The sequence below is a fragment of the Pseudophryne corroboree genome, chromosome 1, assembly GCF_028390025.1.
Source record: "Pseudophryne corroboree isolate aPseCor3 chromosome 1, aPseCor3.hap2, whole genome shotgun sequence".
Taxonomy (NCBI): domain Eukaryota; kingdom Metazoa; phylum Chordata; class Amphibia; order Anura; family Myobatrachidae; genus Pseudophryne; species Pseudophryne corroboree.
The window spans coordinates 1,192,456,339-1,192,484,005 of NC_086444.1; the positions used below are offsets into that span (position 1 = coordinate 1,192,456,339).

General features: G+C 41.3%; 1 long non-coding RNA gene and 1 pseudogene across 1 annotated transcript in view; both read left to right on the plus strand.

The window, feature by feature from the left end:
• LOC135016193 (uncharacterized) overlaps nt 1–27,667 on the plus strand; it is a 321,242-nt gene that overhangs the window by 222,393 nt on the left and 71,182 nt on the right. The window lies entirely within an intron of this gene.
• LOC134949832 (5S ribosomal RNA) lies at nt 11,637–11,755 on the plus strand (annotated as a pseudogene).

Here is a 27,667-nt window from a genome sequence, read left to right on the forward strand (position 1 = left end):
TGTACTATAGCAAGTTAGCTGGGCGATTTGACTCTCAGGTGTTGAGACAGGTTTCCTGCTGCCGGCAAGTATCTGAACATATTCTACCAAGTAATCTGGCAGTCAGAGCTCCGCCCCTTAACGATAATGAGATATCACCTAACAGTCAGTGCTAGGTGATTGTTTTGTGAACCTGCACTTGTGCACTCCTCGTGAACTGTGAGACATCAGTTTCTGACCTCTGGCTTGCTCCTTAACTGCTCTCTGGTCTGCTCTGTTATTTGGATTTCTGTATACTGACTTGGCTTGTAATCTAACCCCACTTTGCTGATATACTCTTGTCTCTCCCTGGGCCACTACTATTACCTTTGGCCAGACCATTCTACTTGCTCTTGGACATCACTTCGGGTTACCCTTGTCTGCTGATCATTGCTAGTTGTGCACAAACCCTAGACTGCCTCACTATGAAGCAATTGTGACCCGATACTGTAAGACAGGTGAGCAATGCTGTAAGATATCACTATGGGGGTCATTCCGAGTTGATCGCTCGCTAGAAGTTTTTACCAGCCGTGCAAATGCTATTCCACCGCCCACTGGGAGTGTATTTTAGCTTAGCAGAAGTGCGAACAGTTGTTTTGCAGAGCGCCTGAAAATATGTTTGTCTAGTTTCAGAGTAGCTCAAAACTTACTCAGCGCTTGCGATCACTTCAGACTATTCAGTTCCGGATTCGATGTCACACCTCCGCCCAGCGTTCGCCCAGCCACGCCTGCGTTTTACCTGGCACGCCTGCGTTTTTCCTAACACTCCCTGAAAACAGTCAGTTGCCACCCAGAAATGCCCACTTCATGTCAATCACTCTGCGGCAACCAGTGCAACTGAAATGCATCGCTAGACCCTGTGCAACACTACATCATTCGTTGTGCCCGTACGTCGCACGTGCACATTGCGCCGCATACGCATGCGCAGAACAGCCGTTTTTTAGCCTGATCGCTGCGCTGCGAACAAAAGCAGCTAGCGATCAACTCGGAATGACCCCCTATATACGTTAATGTTACGGTCATTGCCTTTTGGTTTCTGTGTGAGAGAGATGGTAATGATATTTAGTTGCCTATGACATTTGCTGCATGCTAGAGTTTGATCTAAAGTGTGCAGAATGCTGAAAATAACGTACCGCAGTACTAAATAAGGCACGATCCTTTATACGATTTTAGATGATGTATAAACGGTCAATTTTATTTTTCCTGAACTGCTCCATCTTGACCCTGTTTGTTGCCCCATGCACATTTACTATTGGCTCACGCTTTCTCACATTTGGCTCGGGTATTACAAAACCCATCGTAGAAGTAAAATACTAATAGAAGGAAGATTGCTTATAGCACAGGCTACACACCAGTGTGCTATGCTACATAAAACACAGGAATACAGCCCTATAGGAACCTATCAAATGCCTGGAGCCTACCATCTACCTTTAAAAATAATTATTAAATTGTGGCATTACAGTAGATACATTTATTATAGTGTTTTTCTATAGAGGGCAAACGATTTGTATATGTATTTTTAAGTAAAGCTATTATTTTTTTTGTTGTTTATCATGTTTGTGAATTTAACTGTCTTCATCGTATATTAAAATACTTTTTTGATACTTTTTAAGTCTACATTTAAATTTGGATTTATCAAATGTTTGGCGTCTCATACTGTAGGTAAATTGATGCGGAGGCAACCGCACTTACATGAAGAGTTGTATGAGCATAGTCAATCCAAGGTCTGTAATGGAAAACAAATAGAGAGCCTTCCCCTGGGCAAATAAAGCATTTCAATTTACTATTGAAATTCTAGCAATGTACCTAGGGCCTCATTCCGAGTTGATCGCACGCTGCAGATTTTCGCAGCACAGCGACCAGGTTACTGCTGCGCATGCGTATGCACCGCAATGCCCACGTGCGTCGTATGGGTACAAACAGCATTGTTGCTGTGCAATGCTTCTAGCAATGATTCCATTCGCACAGCCATTTGCAAGGAGATTGACAGGAAGAGGGCGATTATGGGTGTCAACTGACCGTTTTCTGGGAGTGGTAGGGAAAACACAGGCGTGTCCAGGCATTTGCAGGGCGGGTGTCCGATGTCAATTCCAGGACCGGACAGGCTGAGGTGATCGCAAGGGCTGAGTAAGTTCAGACCTACTCAGAAACTCCCAAATACTTTTTTGTCCCGCTCGGCTGCACATGCGATCGCACACTTGCAAAGAGAAAATACACTCCCCTGTGGGCGGCGACTATCTGATCGCTGCTCTGCCAAAAATACCTAGCAAGCGATCAACTTGGAATGAGGGCCCTAGAACACTAGCGTACTTTCCACAGTCAGCAATGGGGGCTTATGGGTGTCTCATAGGAAAATTATGCATTTTAAAATTTTCTAACATATGGTATTACCAATAGGTTTGTTTGTATACAGGGTCGGGCTGACCCACAGGGGTACAGGGGAAACCACCGGTGGGCCCCACTGCCTGGGGGCCCACTCCTTCCTCTAGGGATCAGGTTCCAGACTGTGCACTTGTATTATACATGTTAGATATGTTGCATTACACTGCATAAGTCTATTGTGTATTTCAAGCCTCTGTGGGGGTTGGCCACACCCCCTTTGTAGGCTGGCCATACCCCAAAGTATGGGCCCCTATCACAGAATTCCCCCGGTGGGCCCTTCATGTCCCAGTCCGACACTGTTTGTATATACAGTATATAGAGTGTAAGACACTTGTCTACCAGAGGTTTCAGCACTGCAGACTATGATCTGTTGTGCAATTCTCGTAAACAAAATCCATGATTACATATTAACTGAATTCAATGCTCTTCACATCGCTCATTAGTGAACTAGATTGAACTGGCTAAGTGTAATTGAACATTACATGCTGTAAACAGAAAAGAGATACATAGCAGGTACAGACGACGTGACCTTCACAGATTATACAGATATAATGTATGCTTGCTGGAGGACACGTCATACTGTTAGATTTTACTGCAGTGATATGACTTTCATAAGAATAACCCTCTGTCTACCAAAAACCAAAAAGGTACAGTAAGAACATGTGAAATAGTATATTACTGCACATAGGGGGGAATTCAGTCCTGATCGCTGGCTGCAAACTTTGCTCTCCTGCGTTCAGATAGTCGCCGCCTCCAGGGGGAGTGTAAATTTGTTGTGCAAGTGTGCGATCGCATGTGTACGCCGAGCTGCAGAAATCCACTGTGTGCAGACTCTGCGCTGCCCAGGACTCACTCCTACAGTGTGATCACATCAGGCTGATCAGGGCCGGAGCTGACGTCACACACCCTCCCTGAAAACGCTTGGACACATCTGTGTTCTTCCGGACACTCCCAGTAAACGGTCAGTTACCACCCACAAACAGCTTCCTCCTATCAATCACCTTGCGAACGCCCCGTGAGATCGGATTCTTCGCACCATCCCTGGTCAGCGATGCCCTTTGTTGTTGTCCGACGCGTGTGCGCATTGCGGTGCATACGCCTGTGCAGTTATGACCTGATCGTCAGCTGTGCGAAAACACACAGCAGTGATCAGATCTGAATCACCCCCACAGTTTGAAACTTTAAGGTGCATGTGATTCTGAAAGGGCAAACACATGTAATGCATGCTGGTATGTCAGCTTCTGAAATCACACTGTGTGTGGGATGTACTGTATCATGTATCACAATTACTGTAGATTGCAATACGTACAGCCCGTATACACATGCACACTGCCGGCATGTAATGTCGGTATGCATAATTACTTATCTGCTGAGGCAGCTCTTCTCATGTATAGTACTGATTTCTAGATTTAAGATGCTGGAAGACTAATATCTACACATGCACAAGTCATGGGTAAGGAGAAGGATACTTTACAACCCTCTCCAGGGGACTTCTTATCAAATGAGGCCCATAGGCTTTCATAGGCAATGCCATCTATTTATAGCATTGCCTACCATGCTAAAGCTCCGGAAAGCAACACTTTCCAGTAGCTTAGTGCATATGGGATCATTACAGCCAGGGCCGGACTGGCCATCTGGCACTTCTGGCAAATGCCAGAGGGGCCAATGGCCAGGTGGGCCGGTCTGGCTGTCCGCTTGCCTACCCGACCTGCAGCACCCCTCCCACTCGACACTCCCACCTCCTCGCTCTGGCCACTGTGCTCCGTGGAAACGTGCTCTCCTCTCTCTCCCCACCTTCCCAGAATGCTGATGCAGCACGACATCATCGCGCACAGTATTCTGGGAGTGGCCGCGGTAGGGGGAGAAGACTGGGGAGGAGGAGCAGCAGCAGCCCCTGCACAGCGTGTACTACACGCGAGCACCATGTCTGCTGTCTGCCTGAGACACTGAAGAGTCCCGCCACCATGCAGTACTGGATCCCGGCCCCAGCAGCAGCACATGCATGGCCAGCTGCAGCACTGCAGGGACAGTGCTGCTCCCTGGCCAAGGTGAGTGCTAGTGTACATGCTCTGGCTGACTCACTCCTGTCTCTGTGTTCTCACCCCCTAACTCCATCTCTCTGTCCTCACCCCGCTCTCTCTCTTTCTTTAGTTTTCCTCACCCCCCTTACTCTCTCTCTTGTACTAACCTCTCTCTCTTTTGTCCTCACCCCCCTCTCTCTTGTCCTCACCTCTCTCTATCTCTCTTTTGTCTTCACCTCTCTCTATCTCTCTTTTGTCTTCACCTCTCGCTATCTAACTTTTAGCCTCACCCTCTCTCTGTCTCTCGACATCACCTCTCTCTTGTCCTCACCCTCTCTCAATCTCTTGTCCTCATCTCTCTCTTGTCCTCCCCCTCTCTCCCATCCACATCCCTTTCTTTCTCTCTCTTTTGTCCTCATCCCTCTATCTTTCTTTTGTCCTCACACCCCTTTCTTTCTTTCTTTCTTTCTTTCTTTCTTTCTTTCTTTCTTTCTTTCTTTCTTTCTTTCTTTCTTTCTTTCTTTCTTTCTTTCTTCCTCACCTCTCTCTCTTTTGTCCTCACCCCCTCTTTCTTTTGTTCTCACCCCTCTCTTTCTTTTGTCCTCACCTCCTCTCTTTCTTTTGTCCTCACCCCCTCTCTTTCTTTTGTCATCACCTCTCTCTCTTTTGTCCTTACCCACTCTCTCTTTCTTTTGTCTTTGCCTCTCTCTCTCTTTTTTGTCCTCACCCCCCTCTCTCTAGTCCTCACCTCACTCTATCTCTCTTTTGTCCTCACCCTCACGCTGTCTCTTTGTCCTCACCTCTCTCGCTCACCCTCACCTGTCTTTCTCTTGCCCTCAACTCTCTCTCACATTCACCTCTCTCTCTCAAGTCCCGACCTCTCTCGCTCTCTCTCTGTAGACACCTTTCTCACACTCTCTTTTGTCGTCACCTCTCTCTCTCGCCCTCACCTCTCTCTCTCTCTCTCTCTCTCTCTCTCTCTTGTCCTCACCTCTCTCATTCTTTCTTGTCCTTGCCTTTCTCTCTCTTTCTTGTCCACACCTCACTCACTCGCTCTCTCTCATCCTCACCTCTATCTGTCGCTCTTGTCCTCACCGCTCTCACTCTCTCTCTCGTCCTCACCTCTCACTTGCACTCCCTCTTTCTCATGCCCTCACATCTCTTTCTCTCTCTCTCAGGTCTCAACCTCTCTCACTCTCGTCCTCACCTCTCTCTCTCGTCCTCACCTTTCTCTCTCTCATCCTCACCTCCCTGTCTTTCTCTGTCCTTACCTCTCTTTCCCTCTCATCCTCACCTCTTTTCCTCTCATCCTCTCTCATCCTCACCTCTCTCTCGTCCTCACCTCTTTCTCTCATCCTCACCTCTTTCCCTCTCATCCTTACCTCTCTCTCTTGTCCTCACCTCTCTCTTTCTCATCCTCACCTCTTTCCCTCTCGTCCTTACCTCTCTCTCTTGTCCTCGCCTCTCTCTTTCTTGTCCTCACCTCTTTCTCTCACCCTCTTGTCCTCACCTCTCTCGCTTTCTCTCGTCCCCACCTCTCTTGTCCTCACCTCTCTCTCTCTGTCTTGCCCTCACCCCTCTCTCTCAGTTCCTGACCTCTCTCTCTCTGCCCACACCTCTTGCTCTCTCTCATCCCCACCTCTCTTTCCCAATCTTGTTCCTTACTCTCTCTCATCCTCACCTCTTTTTCAATCTTGTTCCTTTCTCTCATCCTCACCTCTCTCCTTGTCATCACCTCTCTCCTCGTCCTCACGTTTCTCATGTCCTCACGTCCTCACGTCTCTCATGTCCTCACCTCTCTCTTGTCCTTACCTCTCTCTTGTCCTCACCTCTCTCTCTCTTGTCCTCGCCTCTCTTTCTCTTGTCCTCACCTCTCTCTCTTGTGCAGGTGGCCGCTCCTGTTTGGCTGCTGGTCTGCGGCAGATTTTAAATAGTAGCACCGCGGTCATAGGAGCCGCACTGCACTGCTGCACCAAAGGCCGCCGACCCCAGCCACCTCCTTCTCCATTGAACCATCGCCACCCTCTGCCTCCTCCTCCGCTGCACCAGCGCTGCCCTCAGCCTCCTTTGCCGACATCGGTATGGGTGAGGTTCTCTTTTTGGCTTTAAAATATAGATTGCCTTGCATACAGTGAGGAGCTAAACTGGTTAGACCTGTGCCCTCAGTCTTTCTCTGCATCTACGCCAGCTCCCACAGCCTCCTCCTCCGCACCATCTTCGAGGCCCACAGCCTCCTCTGCAATGCGCTGACCTCATCCACCACTCCGCAGACCACAGCATCCTCAGCACCGCCTCTGCTAAATAGGTAATTTTACCCTGCTGCCTTTCTCTCTCTCTAGTCCCTACTGTACGCCCTTGCTGTCCCTGTCTCTGTCATTCTCCCTGTCCCTATGTCCCTGTTGTCACTTTCCCTGTCCCTCTGTCACTCTCCTGGCGCAGTAGCGGTGACAGTACTGCTCATGCGCAAACCCTTGGCTTTTATGAGCTGCTACTGTACGTCATTCTGACTGGAAAGATAACTGCAGCACAAAATGCATGCAGTCTGAGTAATCTCACCAGCCAAAGGGACTTTTTAGTCTGCAAATTTTAGTCTATTACAACTGATGAGTTGTATATTTGACCTCTAAAAAAAAATCAGTATATTCGAGAGTGATTCTGGAGGATTTATGGCTACTTAGCCTCTGGTCCTGATTTTGTTATGTACAGTGACTTGAATCTCATTGGAAATTCTCCAGAAACTTATAAGTGTTTCCAAATCGGAGGCTATTACATACCCCCCCAAGTCTCTGTTAAGGTCAAAAGACTATGGGGGTAATTCAGACCTGATCGCTCGCTAGCGTTTTTTGCAGCACTGCGATCAGGTCAGAACTGCGCATGCGTATGCACCGCAATGTGCAGGCGCATCGCACAGGTACAAAGCGGTTCATTGCTCTGCGATGGGTTTGTGCGAAGAATTCATTCACACGGGCATTGGCAAGTAGATTGACAGGAAGAAGGAATTTTTGGGTGTCAACTGACCATTTTCTGGGAGTGGTTGGAAAAACGCAGGCGTTCCCAAGCGTTTGCAGGGCGGGTGTCTGACGTCAATTCCGGAAGTGATCGCAGCAGCTGAGTAAGTCCTGGGCTACTCAGAAACTGCACCAAATCTTTTTGTACCGCTCGGCTGCACATGCGATCGCACACTTGCACAGCTATAATATACTTCCCGGTGGGCGGCGACTATGTGAACACAGGACTGCAAAAAACAGCTAGCGAGCGATCAGGTCTGAATTACCCCCTGTGTTATTACACAACAAACAGGAATACAAGGTGCTCAATATACAATTAGAGAGCACAATATTGGGAAACTGGTACAATTGCTTGTTAATGCAAATAACAAATCAGCCAATCATGTGGCAGCAACTCAATGCATAAAAGCATGCCAACACAATTATTACTATCCTTTATTTATATGGTGCTACAAGGGATCTACAGCGCCTTCCAGTCTTCATACACCGAGACAGGAACAGAACAAGAGAAAAGTGACAGAACAGAACACCGCAGCCCAAGTTTTCAGTTTATAAACATTTCTGCAGCGAGGCAGTCACACCCAAAGGTTTGATGCTGATGTTGGCAGTAGGAAAGTGATGCGATGGTTTAACTGAGGAAAAGTACATGAGAGCTTACAATCTAAAGAGGAGTGGGAGGCAGACATGGTCAAGAGGTACAGTTGTTATTCAGATCAATTAAAAGATTGTGGAAGAAATGTCATGTTTGTGACTTTGACCGTTCAATGATTATTGATGCCTGATTGGGTACTCTTTTATGTTTATGGAAAATGGCGGAACAATCAAAAACAGACAATGAGCGGAAGATCTGTTTATAAAAATGCCTTGTCAATGACAGAAGTCAGAGGAGAATGGCCTGACTGGTTTAAGTTGACAGGAAGGCAACAGTAACTCATTTATCAATGTGTTACAACAGGGTTGTGAAGAGGAGAAACTCTGAACACACACAGCACTTTGAGCCTTGATGTGGTTGCCCTACAGCTGCTAGATACCACACTAAGATGACCTCTGGTCATGTTAGAGCAGGAAACTTTAGATACATTGGGAACAGGCTCACTAACATTGGATAACCGCAGACTGGAAAAACACTCTCTGGTTTAATGATTGTACCTGTGCACAACACAAACAATATTGCTAATTCATGGTGGCAATTTGCTGATAAAGTATTGGGTTTAGGCTAGTAGATGTAGTTTTCTGGATCTCCAGCCTCTTCTGGGCTGACGAATAGGTAGGTCTGCTGTGTCCTATACTGCTCACTCAAGGTTGATCCTGAAATGTTACAAGTCCAAATGTGGGTGGATCCCACAGATAACTGCAAGCTGTGGATGCTCCTGCACAAAGAACTGCAGGCTGTACATTTGCTATACCATGCGTACGCACATGGATGGAGATCAAAAATTAGACAGTGATCAGTCTGTTCATAAATATCTCTTTGCGTGCAATGGTATTTTCTGGAAAACAACAAGGCAGTTACTCTGCAGATTCATGGAACAGATCCATATTGTGGGAATATAGGTTGAGGTCCATGCAAATTTGGGACATGCAGAGGAAAAATGGGCACCTGATTCTGATGGGTTCTTGGCAGCCAGCATGGGATGGGTGTAAGTCCTGATACTGATTATATCGGCTGTGGCTTTGGGCAGAAAAACCGTTGGCGCGGCATGAAGATGAGCGTATAATTGGCACAGATGGGAGGATATTGACAACAGCATAAGGTATTGAAAGAGGTTGTGATTCTGCATCGGCCTATTAAATTCAGATACAGTATTAGACCGAACCAAAAAGTAGACAATTTATATTGCTAAATCAATTAGCTAATTAAGTCCATTTGGTGGTGCACCCTGAGTCAGAAAATTTACACGTATAGAAAAGAAAAGAAGACTCTTGTTTGGGCGCACTTTGTATTATTGATCAGAAAAAACATATATATCTACATATATATATAGCATATATCATATATATATACAGTATATATATATATATATAAAACATATATATATATATACAGTAAGTTTAAGACTTAGCTTTTATTAATTCCTAACATAAAATAATCTTGACATCCAAATGCTGCAAAACTTTAAAAACAGAATATGTTCTGATCCATCAACAAATAGGATGATTTGAGGCAGAGAGATAGATACAGATAATTCTACTTCCGTCTGGCTTGGCTCAGTACAAAACAAGTTTGTATTAATGGGACCCAAGTGGGTCAATTATTGTGAGGGATGACCCACTTACTGCTCTCACAGTACTGATAATGCTAGTTTGTATTTAATATGGTACACATATATCACACATGTACATATCAGTTGCTATGTACTGGTATATATAACGTATACAAAAAAGAAGTTTCCTTAGTTGGGAAGGAAAATAGTCAAAGTGGTGATCCTGCTGTTAGTGTTCTTGTCAGAAAAAAATATCATTGCCTTCCTACTCCACTGGATATTCCCTGGGGTCTCCCATCCAGGTACTGATCCAGCCCACCACCGTTTGGCTTCCAAGATCAGACAACGTTGGGCATATGCATTGGGGAATGGTAGCAGGAAAATATGGCCGATAGTTCGGACATACTGTATTAATGAAAGTGCACCGAAAGGAATTTTCAATAGAATTGATGAGTGGAATTGGGCATAGGCCAATAGGAGAAAGAACCTGGGGAGATATGCAAAGTAAAATAGTAGAAAGAAGATAAAGAAAAAGAATAGGGAGAAAGGAAAGAAAAGAAAAAAAAAGAAAAGTATGTTGATCTACTGTCCACGTCAGACAGGCGTGCATGTTCCTCTGTCAAGCAATAGGGGTTTGCCTGCCCGAATCGTGAATAAGAGTCCACTGAAAAAGTGTAGGGGAGAGAGAATATATATTGATTTAAATTTAAGGTAGGTTGCTACCTGGGTGATTATTCAGTCAACTGAAATATAGACCTGATTTTATTAGTGGTTAAGGGATGTGTGATCTGTGATCTCCGTTATCAATATATCACAAAAATGCATAATGCAAAAAAGCTCCCCGGAAGTGAACAAGCCCGTTTAGCGAGTAAAACGCATTTTCTACAGGAGACCTCACTCACTGGTCCTCAGACTGAGAGATTGGAACCCCTCCAAATATCTAAGGATTTTACACCAACTGGTACTGTGGAGTATTGGAGCTAAGTAACCAAAGCCTCCCTTGTCATGCAGAACCTCTAACACACATGGCTGATATGTTCTTTCAACAATGTGATTATATTCTATTTGAATACCTATAGGGAATCATAACCTATTTTCCTTACATTTTTTGTTAACCAACAAATACCTCTTTTTTGAATAACAGGTTTACTCTGTGTACACTATACTGCCAGAACCAGCTGAAGCTGATTGTCCACACTTTTATAAGCCTCTGACATGTCAACGTTTTTTATTGGATAATTCATGTGATTTATCAGAGTAAATTGACTGCGACATATGTGATTATTTATACTAAATTATATATCCTGGTAGTGTCAGTTTACTACACCTATTTCTTGTCATCATCTCTGTATCAGGGCTGAATGTGCTTATACTGTAACTTCTGGTTTGAAATACTAAGCACTGTTAACACTTTCAAGATTGCTTCATTCGGAGGCACCAAGCTCATCCTTGGCTGTAGTTGCGTTTTCAATTGAATTCTATTTCATTTCTTAGATTCAAATACTTTCTGGTTATATCGGTGTGCTGTATGATCAAATTTTCTTTCTGATATGTGCATTTTTGTGATATATTGATAACAGAGATCACAGATCACACATGCCTTACCCACTAATAAAATCGGGTCTATATTTTAGTTGACTGCATAATCACCCAGGTAGCAACTTACCTTAAATTTAAATTTAAATCAATATATACATATATATATTCTCTCTCCCTTACACTTTTTCAATGGACTCTCATTCATGATTCGGGCAGGCAAACCCCTGTTGCTTGACAGTGGAACATGCACGCCTGTCTAATGTGGACAGCATATCCACACACTTTTCTTTCCTTTCTCCCTATTCTTTTTCTTTATCTTTTTTTTAATATGTTACTTTGTATATCTCTCCAGGTTCTTTCTCCTATTTTGCCTATGCCCAATTCCACTCATCAAATGAGTCAATTCTTTAGAAAATTCCTTTTGGTGCACTATCATTAGTGTGTTAGAACTATTGGCTATATTTTCCTACTACCATTCCCCAACGCATATGCCCAACCTTGTCTGATCTTGGAAGCCAAACGGTGGTGGGCTGGGTCAGTACCTGGATGGGAGACCCCCAGGGAATACCCAGTGGAGTAGGAAGGCAATGATATTTTTTTCTGACAAGAACACTAACAGCAGGATCACCACTTTGACTATTTTCCTTCCCAACTAAGGAAACTTCCTTTTTGTATACGTTATATATACCAGTACATAGCAACTGATATGCACATGTGTGATATATCTGTACCATATTAAATACAAACTAGCATTATCAGTACTGTGAGCCCAGTAAGTGGGTCGTCCCTCACAATAATTGACCCATTTGGGTCCCATTAATACAAACTTGTTTTGTACTGATCAAAGGCAGACGGAAGTAGAATTATCTGTATCTATCTCTCTGCCTCAAATCATCCTATTTGTTGATGGATCAGAACATATTCTGTTTTTAAAGTTTGGCAGTATTTGGATGTCAAGTTTATTTTATGATAGGAATTAATAAAAGCTAAGTCTTAAACTTACTGTGATATATATATATGTTTTTCTGATCAATAATACAAAGAGTGCGCCCAAACAAGAGTCTTCTTTTCTTTTCTATATGAACAGAATAAGGTAGTAAGCAGGGTGCCACAACGATGGGGAGAATCAGATACAGATAAATCCAACAGGGAATCAGGACCTCAAAGTGTGGTAGCCCTGAAGATCTAAAAATCTAAATCTTACATTTGCTCACTAGCAGAAGGATTATTCAGAGGTGTCTCTCCAATACATTGAAGATGAAACTGGTTTCCAACCTGTCCACTTTGGAAATAAACCACAACTTCTCCATGGAGATAAGAACACTGCTTTGAGATGTGGATATTAGTTACCATCATAAAGTAGGCTGGAATTGCACAAGTAAGGGTTCACAAAAGAGTAACCAATATTGCCCATTGGCTGCATTTTCCCTCAAAAGTTAATGTTGTATCTAGATAGGTCTTTGCCAATCTCTACATCTGCTCAAATCAGATCTATTGGAAAAGGTATTTGCTCTCTGCATTATAATTGTTTTTGTTTTTTTTGCCATTTCTGGCTTTAACTTCAGTGAATGTTTACCCAAAATCTGAAATTTTTCAATGAGTAAGGCAAATTGTTAAAAAAAAAAATGAAATGTATTTGTAAGTTGTAAGCCAAGATCAGAATACTGATAAGATAGGAACACATTTAGACATGCACAAAATAAAAAATTAAACAATTTTACTAGCAATGCGAGATCTCATCTTATATTTGGGCCTTATTCAGAGATGGATGCTGTGCAGTAGAAGCTGAGTCTGCTAAATGATGCTGATGCCATAGTATGAGTCTTGTGTAAATAGACGCCTCCTGACAACTTCTATGATCTGCTACAGCATCCGAAGATACAGCATCAGAATATCTATGTGAACATTAATCATCTGATAAACTCAAAGCAGTGTTAATTTTTTCGATGAAAATTTTTACTAAAAGTATTTGTCGACTACAGTTTATTTCCGGACTAAAATTAAACTAAAATTAAATCTGAGACCCACTGACTAAATCTTAACCAAAACAAAGCAAAAAAAATAAATAAAAAAATAGAAGCTGTTAAGACTAAAACTAAATTTAAAATCCTTATCAAAATTACCACTGTAATTAGAGTTTTCATTTTTTAAAAGAACAATTATGTGTACTAGATATTTGAAGAAAAATAAATATGACCAATTGTGTAGGAAATAGGATTGTGTATGGCACTTGTTTGTTCTAATAAACGTAAGGCATTAATTTGTATATGATAAATGGTAGCACTATGGTACTGTAAGTCAGACTCAGTATATAACACATTCTCAGCCTACTGAGCCTAGATAACTAATCATATATCGGAACACTGGGCCTAATTCAGATCTGATTGCAGCAGCAAATTTGCTAGTAGTTGGGCAAAACCATGTGCACTGCAGGTGGGGAAGATATAATATGTGCAGAGAGAGTTAGATTTGGGTGGGGTGTGTTCAAACTGAAATCTAAATTGCAGTGTAAAAATAAAGCAGCCAGTATTTACCCTGCACAGAAACAATATAACCCACCCAAATCTAACTCTCTCTGCACATGTTATATTGCCTCCCCTGCAGTGCACATGGTTTTGCCCATTAGCTAACAAATTTGCTGCTGTGATTAGGTCTGAATTAGGCCCACTATATGAAGTCAGACTCAGCATGTAACACATTCTCAGCCTACTGAGCATAGATTACTAAACACATAGATAAATGTATGCAAACGTCTCATGGGAATTCTAGAGAAATGTTCTTCAGCAAAATCAATGACAGTATCATTAAACGGTCTGTAAAAGTTCTGACTAAAACATTGTCTAAAAGTAGACTAAAATGAAAACTGAGATCCACTGACTAAATATTGACTAAAATGAAGCAAAAGAAAAAGACTTTAAATAAACTACAATTCTAAATAAGTGACTAAGACTAAAACTAAATTCAAAATCCTTGTCAAAATGAACTGACTCACATGTTACTCAGGATGAGTGAGTTATTCATACAGTACAGCTGAAGCCAGTGAAGCTGCGTAAAGTATGTAGGCACTGGCTACAGCATGCCCACATAATGGGGTAAACAGGACCCCATTTTCTCCAGCACAGCCCGTCGCCGCCCCTGCTCCACCCCCAAACAGCCTGAGCATGTCAATCATTCTGCAGATTGGAGGCACTGTGTGTGATCTTGCAGAACAAGATCTGCATATATACAGTGCAGCTTCTGCGAATGCGCAAACCTCTCACCATCTTAGTTGTATGTAAACCATCGGATTTGCATACTACTCTGAATCAGGCCATTTGTGCACATACAGAAGAGCAAAATTGCATAAATCCCACATTCAGTATTGAACTCTATGCTCCTCGCAAGTCATTTTGGCCAACATATCACTCCTTCTTGGATGGCATGTTAATCTGCACACAGCACCTATAGAGGGTTCGGTATGAAATAATGGTGGACGGGATGCCAATAATCACATGACTGACAGTAGTATCCAGACACTAAAGATCCCAACATTGGAGGGGGGAAGTATTTTAACCCTCCACTACACTAACGCTCTTGGGGTGGCTGCTAGAGCTAACCCTCCAGGGGTTCTACCTGTAGCTAGGATTACCACACAGAGGGGGTTATTGGCTAGAGCTAACCAACCACCTAGTGCCAAATTACCTCCCCCCAGTGCCTAACTATAACCCCCCCCCCCCCCCCCCCGGTCCTATCCCTAACCCGAACCCTGATACTTACCTTTGAGATGTTGGCTGTCTGTGTTCCGGCGCCAGTGTTCCGGCGCCAGTCTGCTAAGTGGTATCTGGATTTTGGCTTTGTCACATGACCGCTGGCATCTAGACCACTGGGATGCCGAAAGCACCCCCCTGTTACATGAAGGGATGGCAGAATTTACATTCTGTGGGCATGAAATGTTATCTTATGCTTTAAAGAAATTCAGTCTGTCTCAGAAAGGATGAGACGTTCATTTAGTTTGTTCAACTTTAGATAATATTCAGAAATAAAAACTGCTTGAAACTATTGCGATTTATAGACTTGTGTAGTTCATATTTTCATGTGATAAATACTTTGTGCAAACACAACTGTTACCTTTCAGCTAAAGGTAACATCTGTACCTGTATAAAGCTAAAATGTTTATCCTGCACTGGATATTGAATATCTATTAAACGTTTTTATGTTGAAAACCAGCTACTCTTATTATTGAAGATAATCTTATCTAAGTCATAAACAGGCTGGAGATGCTCCTGGAATTATGAAAAAACTCATGTTCCAAAATATTGTATGGACTAGCCTCAAAGACAATTCCTGTTTTGGAGCACTCTTTTGAAATGATAAGTGATATAATATATAGAGTATAGATGAATGATATTAAAACTTAACTTTTATTTCTTACCAATCTAAAATAAAAAGGAGAGTGTTCAAACACATTGCATATCAGACACTATCATAGGTATCACATGTGTTCAATAATTATCCATGTCTCCCAATGTCAAATCCAGAAATAAATAAATAAACAGTTGCGTTATTACTAATGTTATATCATAAATAATAAGATCTCGGCATATAACTTATATGTCTCTAGGACTGATTGTCCTAATTCAAACGCACTCACTATGTGAACATGCATGAATTGCCTACTTGATTGATAGAGGAAAGACGTTGATGCACTTCTTATATTGGCATCTAATTGTAATCCACTCCTTGGCTATTATTTACATGAGAGCCATCAATTCCACTGGCTCAGCAATATTACTAACCACATGTTCAGTATGATTGAAACTAAGTAACCATATCATAAACTGTTACACATTGGATGTTTTCAAAATACTGTGGTTACAGACAAATAAACTGTGTGTTGAATATTCAATCTTACTGATTTTCACTTATCCTTGGGTGGATACCATGCTTATGTCGTATAATTCGAGTAACATGCAGGTCAATAATAACATCCAATTAAAATAACTCAGGACGTTTTTAACAGACTCTTCTTATATTACCTTGCTTGCATCAACCCTGCAATATCACTAAGCTCACATTGGAACTATGTTGCAAATTGGCAGACATATGCCTATGAAGATTTCTCCCCAATAAAATTTGGCATTAGACCACACTCGGCCTCACAATTTTAAAGATACTTAACCCTTACTTGCTTGCATCAACCCTGCAATATCACTAAGCTCACATTGGAACTATGTTGCAGTTTGGCAGACATATGCCTATGAAGATTTCTCCCCAATGAAATTTGGCATCAGACCACACTCGGCCTCACAATTTTACAGACACTTAACCCTTTGACCTGTAATGCATGGCACTAGGACATATCAACGCCCCTTTATATTGTAAAATACCATCTTTCTCACAGACATTTATCGCCTTATCAAATTACAATAAAGGCATCACAACTCGTAAATAACCACATGGGAGATCGTGTACCTGGACTGGATCACATACAGTATGCGGTGAGGGACAATATGTCTCCTTAACATTCACCGTTATGCTGGTATGATCAGTCTGGAAAACATTTGGTCAATTAGGACCATGGGTGCACCTCTATTGAATAATTTATTTTGAGGCCTCAAACTTGAATTTCTATGTATGGATTAAGTAGATTATCTTAGTATGTAAGGTGAAGAAAAAAGATGAAGTACGATCCAATATACAGATACCCCCATCTGCTGCCCATCCTCATCAAAAAAGAGCGGAGGAAGGGTGAGAGTAGGGGTACTGAAGGATTGATGGAAAAATAGCAACAATATCTCCTGGTATCTCCGTCTCCGGTGTTAGAGCAGACCTGTTGCTTTAAGCATTGCAGGACTTGCAATGCGCCGCGGAGACCAGCGAGATACCTGCGAAATAAGAAAGAGAAGGGAAGAGAGGGCGTGTGTGTAATCTTAAAACACCTTAGATTAGTTAGATGCTCGGTGACGCTGAGGATATCTGTGCTGCATGGATATGATCCGTGGTTTTTGGTCTCTCCATAGCATATAAAAAAGGGGATGTGTCTTTCGTGCAAAATATAGTCCAAGGGCAATTGAGCTTAACACCATAGGCAGAATTTAAAGCCGTATACATTCAATAAAGGAAGCAGATATGGGGGAAAAATGGGGAAAAGAAATGGGCGTGTCTTACGCCGCTCCCTGCAGCTAAACTGCTGCCGTTTTATGTCCAGTTTTTTTATTTCCAAAAGAGTCTCTTTTATATTGGGGTTGATAACAGTTGATACTATAGCAACAATCAAAATTCAAAAAAGAAGAAAAAAAGTATCAAAAAAAATGTGTTTAGTTTGAGAATTGTTCTGTGAGATAGGAAACAGTCACTGCAGTCTAGAAACATAGAAGAATAGGGGGTGTATATTGCGCCACACCCTGCGGCTTGATTATTATTTTAATCAAGACTGTTGATTCATCAGTAGTGTGTTACCATAATTATTAAGTCGTTTTAGCATGCCTCTAGATATTGCAGTTTTTATGCCTCAAAACGATGCTGTAATTAGCTGATTGCTAGAGAAAGGCTATTAACATGCCTCCCCTGTTTGAGACAGCGTTGTTTGTATATAATTACCGCATTTACAAGGGGAGTCTCTGACGCCGTGCACCTTCTCCCATCAATCCGTCCCTGGATGCGGTTACCGCTGCCCCCTGCCGTGACTGTCTTGCTGGCTCCTCATTGGCGGTTTAACCTGCTGTCCTATACGACTTCTCCAGTGAATGCGTCTGAAAAGATTTCCACTGCCGCTCACCACGGCTGTTTTGCCGGATCCAAATTAGCGGTTTCACATGCCGTCTTACACAGCATCCTCCTGCAGTGAGGAGTTGTTACTGTGGAGCACTACGTCCCAGCTGTACGTACGTTTCACAACCGTGCTTGATCACCAGCCTGACGTTGATCCTGTGTGTCCACTATTTAAAATACCACCATGCCAATCAGCTGTTTTGCATTCTGTGTAATTGGTTTAAATGAATTTATGTTTCTTTTCAATTTGGCTGAGTGGAACTCTGGAGATAATGGTAACTTGTAAATAAATAAAATTTTAGAAACAATTGCGGATACTCCCAATCAGCTAGATATGACCAGGTATATTTTATTAATAACTTGGGGGCTGAAAAAAGAGGTTTAAACCCAGAAATAAAAGAATAGTTAGAAAACCATATTTGATGTTAGTCAGCACCAAAATGTTAACTAATTACATTATGAGAGTTAATACATATAAAGCTGTATTCAGAATATAATTACTGCTTAGATTAACAACCTTTACTTTTATAGCGAGAGAAGAGAGAACAACCGATATAGAAATGATGAGTCCATAAATAGGAGGAAGGGTATTCCTCTTGGAGCATTAAGATATATTTAAAGTACCATAATTGTAACAAGTATCTATGCTGCAATACCAATGCAGACTCCACTCTCCTAAACAAAATACCATTTTCATCCCCAACTAAAGAATAAATAAAAAATAAAAATATATTTTTTAGAATAAAAAAAATAAAAAAAAAATTTAAAATAAATTTTTTTAACTCAAAAGGAAAGAGAGATTTTTTTGCCCGGCATGCAGATCACACATATGATGAGTTTTAATACTCATGTATCAAGCAATATCTGTTAATATAATTCCATCCTTTTATAGAGATAAATATCCTTCCAAAACCCTTATAAATACTAAGTCCTTATATATGATAAACAAGATAATTAAGAAGTTCTGTAGGAGTATTAATTAGCCAAATATGTCCTATGTATAGTAAGTATGAAAGTGCTTTCTGTGAAATTATAAATGAATGATATGTGAATACCCCAGATTGTAGTAATAAAACACTGTGGTACGTGCTAGGACTCTTTCAGTTCAGAATGTAGGTGCTGTTATCAAATGCTTATATAGAGTTAACTGTGTAAAAGATGAGGATCATTATAGTCCAAAGCTGTGAAGTGAACACGTAGAATAAAAGAAAATAAAAACTAGAACAAAAACAAAAGGAAGACATTGAATAAGCAAATATAGAAAAATAGGGACAAAAACCAGGGATTCTCTAATGAGGACCAGTGACTACTAACTAATATAAAACCTAAAATTCCCTAAAAAAACCCAAAGATACCCAAAAGTCTGTCGTTGTTACTCATTGGAGATTAAATCTCTAGTGAATTGTTTATGTAATTAAGTGGAGAAAAAAATTATTACATTAATGTATTACACGTGTATTTTTTGTAGAGTATGTTATGGAAGGGAAACAATAGAATGAGAATTTTTTGTGTGTTTATTGTGTCTATACTGCATGCCCCATAAGGATTGTAGTTTCAAAAATTGGAATTTATGAACGTGTTATTGCAAAAACACTGTATAATTAATATGTTCGTTCATTCCATTCGGTGCCATGCTTCCCAGCCTAAATGTCCATTCACTTTCCTTTTTTAGGAGCTCATGCATGGCATCACCTCCTCTGATACCCAATTTGATTTTTTCAAGGCCAAAAGCTTTCATTTTATGTGAACTGTCTTTATGATGTTTGTGGAAGTGTCTTGCTACTGATGTTATCTGTTTGAAATTCCCGATATCTTTCGCTGCATTGCGAATAATTCCTGCATGTTCAAGAATCCTTATCTTGAACATGCGGGGTTATTGGCTAGAGCTAACCAACCACCTAGTGCCAAATTACCTCCCCCCAGTGCCTAACTGTAAACCCCCCCCCCCGGTCATATCCCTAACCCGAACCCTGATACTTACCTTTGAGATGTTGGCTGTCTGTGTTCCGGCGCAAGTGTTCCGACGCCAGTCTGCTAAGTGGTATCTGGATTTTGGCTTTGTCATATGACCGCTGGCATCTAGACCACTGGGATGCCGAAAGCACCCCCCTGTTACATGAAGGGATGGCAGAATTGACATTCTGTGGGCATGAAATGTTATCTTATGCTTTAAAGAAATTCAGTCTGTCTCAGAAAGGATGAGACGTTCATTTAGTTTGTTCAACTTTAGATAATATTCAGAAATAAAAACTGCTTGAAACTATTGCGATTTATAGACTTGTGTAGTTCATATTTTCATGTGATAAATACTTTGTGCAAACACAACTGTTACCTTTCAGCTAAAGGTAACATCTGTACATGTCCAACATTCAGAGAAGCTTTTCAGGTTGCTGACAGTAATAGAAGAGGATTTCTGTCTGCAGACCTTGGTGTGTCAAGCAGGTTATGAAATATAGAAATCCGGCACTGAAACCACGCTGTTCTGAAAGTACTGTCCCTTTGTTTTACCATCGTCATGACACCTGCTGAGCCGCAGCTGATGGAAAGTCAGGCCTTACCAGACGTTCCATCTCTCATTTACATGACCTTCTGAGCCATTGTGAATACTTCCCTAAATTACCGCTGACAACATCCTCACCTTCCATTTCAACTTTTATAAGGGTTTTACTGTATGTCATACCAGACACTACTGGCAGAAACAATTCATTTAATTTAGTGGAATGGAGAGCAAAATCTTCAGTGTCTTAAATATAAAACAATTCTTCTGTATATGAAGTTGCTTATTTAAAGTGATGCCAATTTCTGCCAGTGTTTAGTCTTTATGGTACCGTAATTGGACAAGCAGAATTTAATGTCAGAAATGAAGCCTTCACACTACAAACCAAAATATGTGAACCTGCTAAAACTTTTTAATTGTCACAGTAGATTCAAATTCACATGTGCAGGAAATCCAAAATGGATAGAAAAAAATTAAATATGAACTCCAATGTGATGATAACATTTCTGACTTGTTTTCTTAACAAAAAGTCTGAAAGACAAATAGGAGTACAAACTTTGGGCTTTTTGCTAGTGTGCTAGGTAATAATAATAATAATAATAATAATAATAATACATCCTGTGCCCTGACTGAGATGGGGCCCGGGTGGCAGCAGTGATGATCGACGGGGGCTCCTGATTGGCTGCCGGTCCATGAGCTCCGATTGGCTTGTGGCCGGCTCCATAGTAAGAATACCGCCGCGGCTCTCTCCCTCTGTGGCTGCCCGATGCTGTTGGCCTGGCCTCCCGATCCTCATTGCTGCCACTCCCCCCCCCCCCAAATTTATAAACTTTGGGGGATGCACAGGGGGAGCTATGGGGCAGTGTGCATAATGGCGGGGCCCTGCCAAAATTGTCAGTCCCGAGACCCATCGTTTCTGATGGCAGCCCTGTTTCTCAATATACCAATATACTCAATCAAAATACAATACTGAATCAATGAAGACAATAAAGGGGGTTAAGCTATGCAAGAAATACAGAGACCATGGAATTACTACAGCAGTGTGGTAGTCGTTTTGGGACATGATTTGCAGGGATTATTCATCCCACCCACAATGTGAGGGAGTAATTTTCGGTGTACTACATAGGATTACAATGGGCAAAGCAGGTAACGCTCATAACTGATGACAGATAATGAGTGAGATGACAACATGTGAACAATTCCACAAATACCCGTAATGCCCTTGTAGGTCATGTTGGGTGCACTATATAGGTTACAGTGGGCAGGATGACCTGTCCACAGATGTGCACAACATAGTGGTTATTGCAGACAGAGAAAGAAACAGTTGCAGTGGGGGCACAGTAGGTGGAAGTATCAGCACAGGGTAAGCAAATGACATCAAAATATAAGCAGAAATAAGTTATACTCTAGCTTTGAATTGGTAAGTTCCAATGGTAACGTGTTAGCAGTACAAGTTGGCAGTACAAAGGGGAGTCCAGTCAAATAAAAGTTTGCAGAAGACAAGTCCAAAATTATAACTGAGAGCAAATAATGGGGGAGAAGGATGAGTAGACAATAGGGAGTAGAGAAAACGCAGGTTAGTAGGGGGTGTAAGATGTGTTATCTATCAGACTTCTCCAGCCTGTGCTACCCCATATGAAAAATGGAGCCCACCGGTGTCTGGGTAGGCAAAGCAGCCCTGGAGCCGTAAGGTGACTGGGTAGGGTAAGGGGTGACAGGATGGCCATCAGACAGATCTTTTCCTACCACAAGGTCCTAAGAGGATCCATCAGCAGAAGCAGGTAGGAGACGATTGTGAATGGTGGCCTCTCAACACAGGGAAGTGAGCACATGGCAAGATGGCAGCCATGAACCGCTGCTCTCTCTTCTCTGCACCCCACTTTCCTGTAGGGGTAGGGTTAGCTAGTTCCTAACAATATTCCTCAGAGACCACAAGTATCCCCTCATGTGATAGGATGCAGTGGAGGCCCTGGTGGGTGTGAGGAGGCTGCAGGGGCTGTAGAGCAGTCCCTGATCCCTTTGCAGCAATGATAAATATGTATGTATTTTTAATTGTGACTATTATGAAATGTCGTTTTAATAGTTAATGAACCTGCATTATACTAATGGATTAAAGAATGTATATATGTGCTAATTTGCATAGTAGATTGAAGACTCAATATGCCTCACAGCGTGAGATGCTTGGTGCGAGTGAGCCACCAGGTCCCACGCAACTCGGCTAGCATCGGCCAGCTTTATTGCCAAAAATGCGTTGCATTGCAATGCAACTAGGATGCATCAGGAGACCGTGCTGATTAATTTGATATAACTCTGTACAACTGTTTTTTTTTTATGGAGCACAGTGGAATATTCAGGAAGAAACAAAGGACCTGCTTCAAGTCTTAATAAAGAGATTATAAATACAGTGTAATAGCTTGCAACAAAGCCCTTTTGAGGATTCAAAAAAGAATGAACTACTTCATTGTATTCATTAACGATTAAGTAATACCAGCATTCATAAAATTTGATAGAATATAAAACAACTGCAGTAGCAAATTTAATACCCACAATATAACTAGTTTTAGCCAAACTGTTGATTTTTGTGGTATGATTACTTTATCATATTGGAGGTCCTTCTTAGAAGACTCTTTTGACAGCCTTGTGTACTATAATTACAGGAGGTCAAATACATGGCTGTCTGCCCAGAACCTGCTTTAATCCCCCTCAAGGTGCAACATTACTTCCTCTCCCCTATGGTAAACTAAATGTCCTTAAAAACGGAGTTACAAAATGTTTTTGGGGGATACCAATATTCTTACTAATTTCTCTTATACTGTGATTTTAATCTAGGGCTATTTCTAATATGAATAAGCTAAAATCACATAAAATATCAATAAATTGCTGGCTGCTGTATCCCATAATGCACCACAACTGACTAGCATTCCATTGCACCATCAGACACCAGCTGGAAATCAATCACTTCCAGGATACGTTCCACTAGATCTCAGGAACCTATCATATGCTCACCTGGTCCTTAGTCAATTTCACAAATCTTCACAGCGGGTTGCCAGAGTAGAGAGGAGTACATCGACATCTGGGATGCATTCCACTCAGCAAACGAAGCATAAATGCATTCTTCACAAAGCGTGAAATCACAAATAAGTATCTTTTTAAAGGGCCACTTACTGTACATTTATTAATTAATATTAAATTAATAAAAATAATAATTATAATATTAATAATAATAATACCACACCCCCTCATAATTTTAAAGTTAACATTGTAATATGTAGTGACTGCTTGACCCAGTACTCTTTAAACCAATAAACCCCTTAATATTAACCTTTAGATATCTATACTCCTAATATATTAAGGAGGGGCCTGACCTAAATTATATTGAACCCTGTTAAACCGGTGCTACCTTAAAAGAAAATGAAAAATGTGTGTCATTAGATATTGGATATTAGTAATTGTGTATAAAATTTTAAAATACCTTGCAAAATTTTTTTTATATATATATATATATATATATATATATTGGCTGAATACCCTTGATTTGCTATGGAATTTCAATTATTTCCATGTGTGTTACTTAAGATTTGTAGGAGTTCCTGGTAAACTAAATTTTTAGTCTTTCCTTCAGTCTGGAGAATGGTCCAGGCCATCAGAGGAGCTGACTCCGAATCAGGCAACATACAACTGGCCATGGGAGAAGCAGTTACTACTCAGATCTACACCAGCCACTTTCACACTCTGCCCCATAGCTTTGTTAATGGTCATGGCGTAGTAGACCTTTAGCGGGAACTGCAGCTGTTTAAAAAGGAAATGGTAGTCTGATGGGATTGAAGACAGTTTCAGGTGGATGCTAAAGAAGCCCCTAACAATCCTCCAATTTAAAATGAAAAAAAAATTGCCAGATTGTCTGTAAAAGAATCATGTTTTTAAACCGAGATTAACATGCTGCTAAAATATATACACCTATTTAGGAACTTAATTTGATAACGTTTGTGTGCACAAAAAACCCCAATCTAAATATTATCTGGATTAAGAGATAATGAAGAATATATAAAAAACACATTTCACTTCTTTTCACCCCTTTGGGGGTGTACTTTTGAGAAATACATTCTTAGTGGGTGCCTACATCACAAAACAAAGCTACTGACCAAATTTCAGGTTCCTAGTCCACATGGTTCTGGACATTTCGTGATGAGTCAGTGAGTCAGTCATTAGTATTTGTCTTTTTTCACCCCTTTGGAGATGGACATTTGAAAAATTCTTCTTAGTGGGTGCCTAGGTCACAAAACAAAGCTACTGTCCAAATTTCAAGTTCCTAGTCCTCGTAGTTCCAGACATTTTCGTGATGAGTCAGTGAGTCAGACAGTAGTATTCGGCTATTTTCACCCCTTTTCACTGCTTGAGTGGTTCACTCTATAATATTTACAGGCACAATAGATGTCAAAACAAGCAGTATATATATATATATATATATATATACCACTGACTGACTCACTGACTCATCAAGAAATCTCTAGAACCATGAGGACTAGGAACTTGAAATTTGGTCAGTAGCTTTGTTTTGTGACGTAGGCACCAACTAAGAAGGGATTTTTTCAAAGTTCGCTGAAAATATATGCAAATATTACTAGTGTTAACTCCTAATGTGCCTATATACTCCTTAGGATTCAAATAAGTACTGTTCCTACAACTACAGTACTTTAATATTTACAAAATAGAACCATAATGTGCCTCTTTATTCCAAAGAGTCTAATAACTAAGGGCCAGACTAGATGGGCCAAGTGGTTCTTATCTGCCATCAAATTCTATATTTCTATGTTATTGTCCCTGTTATTGTTCTAATATGTCTAAGGTGAAACTGATTGTGAATATAATAAAATAATAAGAAATTGAAGGGGTAATGTTTTACTCTTATTATTCATAAACTTATGAAATAAGTTTTGTGTACAGTATGTCTATATTCCTATTGTCTCAGACACAGTATGCCAAATCTCCGGGTGGATCAAAACTTTACAAAGAAGCATAAGTTAACAACGCCAAAAAGAAACCAAGCTAAAGGAAGAAAAAAACACATATGAATATTTTAATTAAGATCCCATGGATTTAGAGTGTTGAAGGTATAAATCCTAAAGGACTCTCCTTTAGAGAGGAGTAATTCCCTATCACCTGCTTTGGGGTCCTCTTTAATATCGTCTCTGATGGTAAAAGATAAATATTTTGTATCTGAATTGAGCTTTTTTTTAAAAAAAGACGACTTTAAATTTTGACTTTGTTTTTAATTAATCTCAAATGTTCCAGGATACACATTTTGACATTTTAGTTTTTCCTATGTACTGTAAGAGAGACCACAGCTACAGATATGTTAAATCACAAGACTGGTATTGCATGTTAGTAGTTCTTTCATTTTAAAGTCTTTTCTGTCTTCTTCCTCCCATATGCAGTAAATGGCTTTTTTTTCCATGAATTTACAACAAATGCAGTGATTACAAAAATAGCATCCTGTCTTCTTTCAAAGGGTACAAATGTTCTTTTACCTTGAAATTTTTCACTTTTTTGGTGTCTTAATTAACTAGGAGCTAAAACATTTTTTTTCAAAGAAGCAGCTTTTTTTTCTATATTGCTTTTGGTTTAGTAAGAAGTAGAGATGTGCACCGGAAATTTTTCGGGTTTTGTGTTTTGGTTTTGGGTTCGGTTCCGTGGCCGTGTTTTGGGTTCAAACGCGTTTTGGCAAAACCTCACCGAATTTTTTTTTGTCGGATTCGGGTGTGTTTTGGATTCGGGTGTTTTTTTTAAAAAAAAACTAAAAAACAGCTTAAATCATAGAATTTGGGGGTCATTTTGATCCCAAAGTATTATTAACCTCAATAACCATAATTTCTACTCATTTTCAGTCTATTCTGAACACCTCACACCTCACAATATTATTTTTAGTCCTAAAATTTGCACCGAGGTCGCTGGATGACTAAGCTCAGCGACCCAAGTGGCCGACACAAACACCTGGCCCATCTAGGAGTGGCACTGCAGTGTCACGCAGGATGGCCCTTCCAAAAAACACTCCCCAAACAGCACATGACGCAAAGAAAAAAAGAGGCGCAATGAGGTAGCTGTGTGAGTAAGCTAAGCGACCCTAGTGGCCGACACAAACACCTGGCCCATCTAGGAGTGGCACTGCAGTGTCAGGCCGGATGGCCCTTCCAAAAAATACTCCCCAAACAGCACATGACGCAAAGAAGAAAAAAAAGAGGCGCAATGAGGTAGCTGTGTGACTAAGATAAGTGACCCTAGTGGCCGACACAAACACCTGGCCCATCTAGGAGTGGCACTGCAGTGTCACGCAGGATGGCCCTTCCAAAAAACACTCCCCAAACAGCACATGACGCAAAGAAGAAAAAAAAGAGGCGCAATGAGGTAGCTGTGTGACTAAGATAAGCGACCCTAGTGGCCGACACAAACACCTTGCCCATCTAGGAGTGGCACTGCAGTGTCACGCAGGATGGCCCTTCCAAAAAACACTCCCCAAACAGCACATGACGCAAAGAAAAATGAAAGAAAAAAGAGGTGCAAGATGGAATTGTCCTTGGGCCCTCCCACCCACCCTTATGTTGTATAAACAGGACATGCACACTTTAACCAACCCATCATTTCAGTGACAGGGTCTGCCACATGACTGTGACTGAAATGACGGGTTGGTTTGGACCCCCACCAAAAAAGAAGCAATTAATCTCTCCTTGCACAAACTGGCTCTACAGAGGCAAGATGTCCACCTCATCATCATCCTCCGATTCATCACCGTGTACATCCCCCTCCTCACAGATTATCAATTCGTCCCCACTGGAATCCACCATCACAGCTCCCTGTGTACTTTGTGGAGGCAATTGCTGCTGGTGAATGTCTCCATGGAGGAATTGATTATAATTCATTTTAATGAACATCATCTTCTCCACATTTTCTGGAAGTAACCTCGTACGCCGATTGCTGACAAGGTGAGCGGCGGCACTAAACACTCTTTCGGAGTACACACTTGTGGGAGGGCAACTTAGGTAGAATAAAGCCAGTTTGTGCAAGGGCCTCCAAATTGCCTCTTTTTCCTGCCAGTATACGTACGGACTGTCTGACGTGCCTACTTGGATGCGGTCACACATATAATCCTCCACCATTCTTTCAATGGTGAGAGAATCATATGCAGTGACAGTAGACGACATGTCCGTAATCGTTTGCAGGTCCTTCAGTCCGGACCAGATGTCAGCATCAGCA